The following is a 7,409-nucleotide window of genomic DNA, read 5'->3' as shown; positions in this document are numbered from 1 at the left end:
GAAGCGGACAATTAAAAACCCTTACCCTACCAGAGCCGGCCACGTCTCAGAGTGAAAGTGTTGTTCTTTTTTTCTTTTCTTTTTTTAAGGAGAGGAGTGAGAGATGTATTTATGCACATATTTATCCCTCTAATTATAGGAATTAATCCTCTTACTTATGACTAAAAGGTAACGTCGAAGGACGTCCCTTTGATGTGGAAAAGCATCATTTGTGACTCACATTCAGACTGATTAAGGAATAATTGTTGTTAAACGCTTTACAAGAGGAGAGTGGTTGAGGGGCATTCGTAATTTTACGGCTTAGCACAAAATTAAACGTAATTAAAAACTCAGAAATTCCAACTGATTTTCCAATTATTTTTATTGTCTGAGCTAATTGTTACACAAGTGTATCACTTCTCCCCAAAGGCGTTACAAAAAAAAAAAAAAAAAAAAAGGCAACCCTACCTTTCCCAAATATTCGCCGTGAGGATTCACAGCTTTCTACAGGTACTGGCCAGGTAAAGACCTTCCTCACTCTCCCTTCCTCGGTCCCACCTCATGCCCCCGCTCCACCACTGTAATTAAGCGTTTCAGCCACTCTCCCCTTTCTGTGAGTTCCTACAACACCTTGGGATGTGAGAAAGTGATGGCAGTTCTCTTCTGCAGATCATTACAGTAAAACTGGAAGTATCTATAGAAGACTGATGAATTTCTTGAAGTAACACTTGTCATACATGGCGGAGAGATTTTTTTTAAAAACCTGAGTAAACACAGATCTCTGGGGGCCATCCCTCAATGCCTCTGCCTTCGAGTGTATGGCAGGAGGGAGGTAACAGGCAAACAAGGACTGGGGGATGTTTATAATCGTGCACACGAAGACAAGCAGATGCATGCAGGAAACTTTCTTTTGCTTTCCTTTTTCTTTTTCTTTTCTTTTTTTTGACCAAGGTTGGGTATGGAAAAGCTTCTCAGTTGGATTGTGAATTTTTTTTTTCTAATGTTGGGATTGCCGGCATAAAGCCAAACTATCTTTGTATATATGGCTTCTCTTAATGTCCAAATAGATTTATTTAAATACATTAAAAGGTTTATAAAAAGTGCTTCAGTGTTACAGAAAGAAACACATCCTCACAGATAGTCCAGAAGTGGCCCTGTCTTTCCTATCAGTCTTGGAGGGAATCCTAGAAAACAAAATAAAAAGCATAAAATTAGGCAGAATGTGAATTTATAAATTTCAATTAGTCTAGACTGAGAGGGTGGAGCAGTGGAATGTTTGCGTTTCAGTAATTTCTCTGTGATTTTTTTAGGATAGAGACTTCAGTGGATTCAAGCTTTCTATCTGACTTTCCCATCTACCCCTCATAAAATAAATGATTGCCTCTGATCTGACGTGCCAGGTGAAAATGGGTAGAATTAAAACTGTCAATTCTGCTTCCAACTTGTGTCTTTCGATTGAGTTCAAAAGCTTTTAAAGGTAAAATGTGCCGAACACTTATATATATATATTGTTTCTTTCTCTCCTATCACAGCTTTTAAGTAAAAAGAAAGAAAAAGTATTTATATTTCCAAATTCATTTTCCCTGTAAGATTTGAATCCTGCAGGTAATTTGATGACGGACCCTAACACGTGTGAGTTCGTTTGCCCAGCGAAGCCCGGTTTACAAGAGTGAAGCCAAGGAGGTACAGTGAAGTCCGGTTTTTTGGTTTTCTACCTAAATGGTTTATTTGGAGCTGAGATGTGGCTATTTAAACCTGAAGCTTTCCAAGTGCTACAATACTATTTCAGAGAAAAGGTTGGAGTAGGCAGAGTTGGAAAGAAAGGAGGAAGGCTCTCTTTGAAAGTTAGAAATGGTGAAAAAGACATGTAATCCGATGTGGAAAATTGAGTAAAAGAGGCACTGCACACTTTGGCTGAGGCAAAGATTGCTGAATCCTTTGAAGAAACTGACACGGATTTTCCAGAGATGGGAGGAGAGAGAGAGACGGGGTAGGGGTGGGGGAATCCTAGGGTGGGCATTTTATGTAAATGAGTAAATTCGAAATGTAGTACAAATCCAGTATAGTAAAACTGACAGTTCTGACAGTATTGACAACATAAGTATATGTTTGAACACTGCACTTTCAGACACTTAACCGATGAAGCAATAAAATAATTCGACTACAATATTTCAAATAATCGACATTGATGTTTTGATACATCATTTTTATACTCCAAATCGATCTATCACTCTGAGGCTGGTCAATTTTAAGTAAAAACGGGCTGCAATTATTTGCACCTTGGCTAATGATGACCTAATAACAGCCCTCAATTAATTACACCGAACTGTGCTTTCTTCCTTCAGTATGGGAGTGGGAGGGGGCAATTCTTGAGGATGAGAACCTAGGATTGTGTCATCCTCCACCCTCCCTTCTATTTTTGAGATTGTGGGGAAGGGGGATGTCTGAGTTGGGAAGAGGTCTTTGTGTGATCACAGACACTGCAGACTGAGGCCCCCTCACTTCAAGTATCCACTGACTGGGTCTGTATTGGAGGTATGGTCCTCACTTTGCAAGGTCAAAACTAAATTTTAGAAAACGCAATCATAAAGTTGAGTGAGTCTAACTGTTCCCCAGGCCCATACCCTTTCTTCTGTTTCAAGGAGTAGAAGGAAGAGATTTGCTCAAAGGAGGACTGGAAATTTCTCTAAGGATCAGAGTGTGTGTGGAATGTGTGTGTGTGTGTGTGTGTGTGTGTGTATGAGACAGAGAGAGAGAGAGGGAATTTTAATCTAAAGAACCCAGTTGGAGTGAATCTCTCCTTCTATCCCTATATCCTCTCACGGCTCCCCACACACTGCTGAAGGTTTACCGGCTACTGTTTTATAAAAAAGCCACAAATAAGAAGACAAATCTCTTCGAGAAAGGAGGAAGGATGCTGATGAGTACTGCAACCTCAAGCGAGTTCCCGCAGTCTCTGCTGTCTTTTTCTTCTTTGCCCCGTGAGGTTTCCAGTGAGCTTTCCTACTCCCACTTTTCTTTTCCACTCCTCTCCAAATTTGGTGTGTAGTGGTGGTGGGAGAGGGAGGATAGAGCTAATTTATTTAAAAAAAAAAAATCCTGGACAGGCCCAGTATATTAAACTGGAGCAGTCCGTTGTGCTGTAGGGATCCGGCCGGCGGGAAGGGGGGCAGCTGGCGCCCCCAGCCCAGCACTCTCCCGAAGGTCTGTTCCCACCCCTGCGAAGCCCCGACCCTTCCTCAAACTCGCACTGAGACTCGGCTTCCTGACCTAAAACTTAGCTGGGCTCCACTAGACGGGATTCCAGTGTCTGATTTCTTTCCTCCAAACTTCACAAATGCAGTTTAAACCCCTCCAAACCACCGACGGCTGAGAGGCTGAGACTTAAGCAGCGTGTTAAGCTACAGTAAGATGCGACTCAAAGGCAAAGGACGTGTGTGACCTATGCTGGGTGAAGGTGGGGGTCCCAGGAGAGCTCCCCCGCCGGAGCATCACTTGGTTCCGAGGGTGTCAGCCTCTGACCGGGTCTTTCCAGCTGTCTGCGCGGCAAATGGGGGTGGGAGCTAGAAAGGGGGCAGCAGGAAGAGAGGAAAGAGAGAAAGGGGGGATAGGATCAAGATTGCGGAAGAGACAAGAAAAGGAGAGAGGAAGATGTGAGGGAAGAAGGGAGGATGGAAGAGAGCGCGGGAAGGAGCCAGAGACAGCGAGAGAGAGCTCACTCGCGCTTGGAGCCCCGCCAGATAGCGCTAGAGGGCTATTTATTGAAATACTTTCCTACTGCGAGATATTGAAGCAGCTAAAATTGGGAGAAATAAGAAATAAGAGCAAAAGGAAAGAAAGTAAAATCATTCCACCCCATCTTATGTAAGAACATAAACTGCGGGGTGCCTTATTGTTATTAATTGGGGGGAGGGGCATATGGAAGAAAGCCTAAGTGGGGAAAGGACCAGGAAACAAAAACAAACAAAAAGGGGTCCCCTTCTCTCCCTTCGTCCCAACTCGGAAGAGAGTGAGCAAAGTTAACAGGTAAGAAAGCAAGTGGAATTATTCCTAGAGCAACTTTCAGAGCTTCTGGTTTTATCGCTGGGAAGGTCAAGAACATTTCACAAGGATGAGCTGAGGTTTATAGAGAAGAGATGTTTTTAAAGTAATAGACGGCTGCAAGGGGGTGGGGAGGGAGAGGCAAACACGTTATTGGAAATGCTAAATAAAATATATATTAAAAGTTCCAACTGTCAGCCAGCAGGTCGGAGCAGAAAGAGAGACCCGCTGCCTTTGTCCCAGTGATACTGGGTTCAGGGCTGTTTCTGCAGGACCACAATCCAACTCCTTGAATAACAATTTATACTCTGGGAGGCTTGGAGAAGAGAGCTAGACTACAAAAATTCACTGTTGCATTCAGAACGCAAATAACAGTGAAGCAGATGGAGAGAAAAGACCTAGTGACAGAGGTGGAGTCCAGAGAGAAAGGAAGAATAAAATATTTTGATCCTTTTTACTTGCTGAAGTCAGTAATGCAAGACAGAAAACTTCTTTCAAGTAATATTTTACTCTAAAATATTGATTTGGTTTTATTCTAAAACCCCAGGCATCTCACTTCTAGCTTGTCATTTTAAAATTGCACTTTCCTTTTACCTAAAGGAATTTTTTGAATTAAAGTAATAATATCTTTCTTCCAAACCAGCCAACAGAACCTCCACAAATAAAAATTAACCTTAGAGAGGGGGGAAAAAACCCAAAACCTGCTTAATCCAAAATACTCCAAAACATTAACTAAAGTTACAAATAAGATTACGGTTGGATTTATTTGCTCCTCTAGCAAGGCGTCAATTGTTCTAACAGCTGTAAGAAGACAAAAAGGATTTAAACCCAGCAATTTTAATACACAGATTAACACTTCAGACCTCAGAGTTCTGAGGAATTTGGAGTTATCTGTGCTGAGGACCTATTACTTTCTAGAAAAGAAAAAAAAAAAGGTGAAAAGAAACACAAGCTCCTAAAGGAAGGTGGGCAAATTCACCTAAAATAGAGTCTCGGTTCATAACTGTTCATTTCAAATTAAATACTCTCCATAAAGCCAATGCCCTGTAAATTAAGTAGGTATAGAGGCATTCAATTATTCTTTTAAATTTTTGAATGTTACCTATAATATCATTCCATGTTGAGACAAAAAAAAGTAAAAATAGAAAAGAAGCAGTTCTCAGAAGTCTTGGGGATGCTCCAATAAGAAAGAGGTGATTAAAAACAGACCCTTAAATTTGAAAGGCCCGATTCCCCCTCCCATTCGCCCCCCCCCCCCAATCAGGTCCCTTCCCTTTCACCTCTTTTTTTATGCAGTGCCCTCACCCCCACTCCAGAGCTAAGTAGCCGATTTGGGATTCTGAAGAAACAGATTTCAGCATCCATATTTGTTCTGGGGCACTTGTAAAATGCGATTTGTAGAAGGTCTTTAGCCTTCTGATTGTCTTTGAATTGTTTTTACTGAAACAGATCTTTTGCAGTTAATGAGTCCCCACGCAGCTGGACAGCTCCTCTCGGACACTGAGAACTCTAACCCCAAAATGACCCCAATTTGACACCGCAAGATGAAATTTTACCGCCTGTTAAAACCATTTCCAGCCTGGGCAAACGGAGCTGACTGTTGACGGAGGTGTGTGCCGCCTCCTGCGACCCCCATCTCACGCCTGTCTCCCGGGCCTGCCCCACCTACTTTTCCTTTACCCCAAATGTGGGAGAGCAGATGAGCCTCGCAGCCCCGGTGGGAGTGCGGAGGCTGAGAACTGAGCATCAGCGACAACGTACTATCGGACTAGAAAGCAGAAAGCCTGCGTACCCCACTGTTTTTGAATAGCTTCCATGAGACTGCAAAATTGGGGGTTAGGAGAGACCATGAAGTTCTTAAATGTTTTTCAACTCTATTAATAAAACATCAGCAAGTTGGTGATTAAAACTAATAGTCCTTTAAATTCATCAGATTGACCAAGAACTGACATCATGAATCACCTCCAACTTGATCTTGCGTGCAATTCACTGCACTGCGATGCTATCTTAAAGTAACGGTTTCATAAATTACGTGCAACTAGGTAAGGGAAATTTCTTTAGTCGCATGAAATTCGGGGTTCTCCCCGTAAGCAACTGGTGAAGTTTTAAATGACACATATTTTCCTCCAGGAGGACTTCACTTTTAACACACTCACACTTCTTAACTAAGGTCTTTGGAGTTAAGAATGATTGGTTGGTTTTTTTCTTGAACAGTATCTCAAAATGTTCTGTTTCTCTCTCCTTCCCATCTGTAACCAGATTGTCCCAGTTACTTGCTTTAAAGTACTCAATAAAAGGCAAAAGGAGTTACAGAATATTAGAGAGAGAGAGAGAGAGAGAGAGAAAGGAAGAAAGGAGTTTGGGTTAAAATGCCTTCTGCATCACCCAAAGGATGAAAACACATGACAATAGAGTTCGAACTTTTTTCTTTTGTAAAGCTCAAGATTATCACGGAGTAATCAACCCATTAGCTTAACAGCTGTTTGAAAATATAGAAATCATCAGTCGGTCTGAATTGTTTTTACTCAGATGCACTGCCAGGGAAGAAACTTTTTTTTAAAAATCCTAGTGTAGTTTTTCTAAATAAAGGCTGTAGGAAATGCTACCTCACTTCGCAATATCATTATGAAAAAAAGTGATGGTAAGAGAAGCAGGAGAAGCAGAAGGCAGCAACTTTGAATGTTTAAATTCTGCGATGCAGAGGTTCGGTTCGAAGTTGATTTTTACAAAAGAAGTATTTATCAAGGAAACTGAGTTGCTTTTTAAAAAGAAAAGTGGCGCTTTCTGTACAGGGCATTTAAAACAACAGTAACCCTATTGGCGACAACAAATATGCAATATTGAAAATAAGAACAGTTAGAGGATTTAAACACTGAAAAACTGTATAAACTTCTCAGCTAGCGGCGCTGAACGGGGACCGTGGATCCACCAATATAAAGACCTCGGCAAAGTCGAAAATGCTCCGCAGCGAGACCACTTTGATTTTTTTCTCTCTCATCTTTCCGCCCCGGCTAAACAGAATTCGAACAACTGCCTCCTATAATAAAATTCTGGAGGTCAACTTTTTCTTCTCTTTTGCATCTTCTTTTTTTACTCACCTTTTCTTATACGTCGACGAACAACTCAGCAACAAATAAGGATGCTTTTAATCTTGGAGTTCTTCTGGGGAAAAAAAATGAGGAGGTGGAGGGGGAAGGACCCTCCCCCCCAACCTGCAGGTTTCATACCAGTCGGCTCTTGCAGGCTTGAAGCCCGGCTTAAGAGTGGCTGAAAAGTCTAGCCTGGGCTAGACTCTCCTCCCCGAAGCTCCGCGCGCCCGGCAGTCCTTGCTCCGGCCACCCCGGCAAATACCGCGCGGTCCGCGGCCCCTCTCCCTGACGTCGCGCTAC

Source organism: Phocoena phocoena, chromosome 2 (assembly GCF_963924675.1).
Source record: "Phocoena phocoena chromosome 2, mPhoPho1.1, whole genome shotgun sequence".
NCBI classification, from domain to species: domain Eukaryota; kingdom Metazoa; phylum Chordata; class Mammalia; order Artiodactyla; family Phocoenidae; genus Phocoena; species Phocoena phocoena.
Note: the sequence above shows the minus strand (reverse complement) of the source record.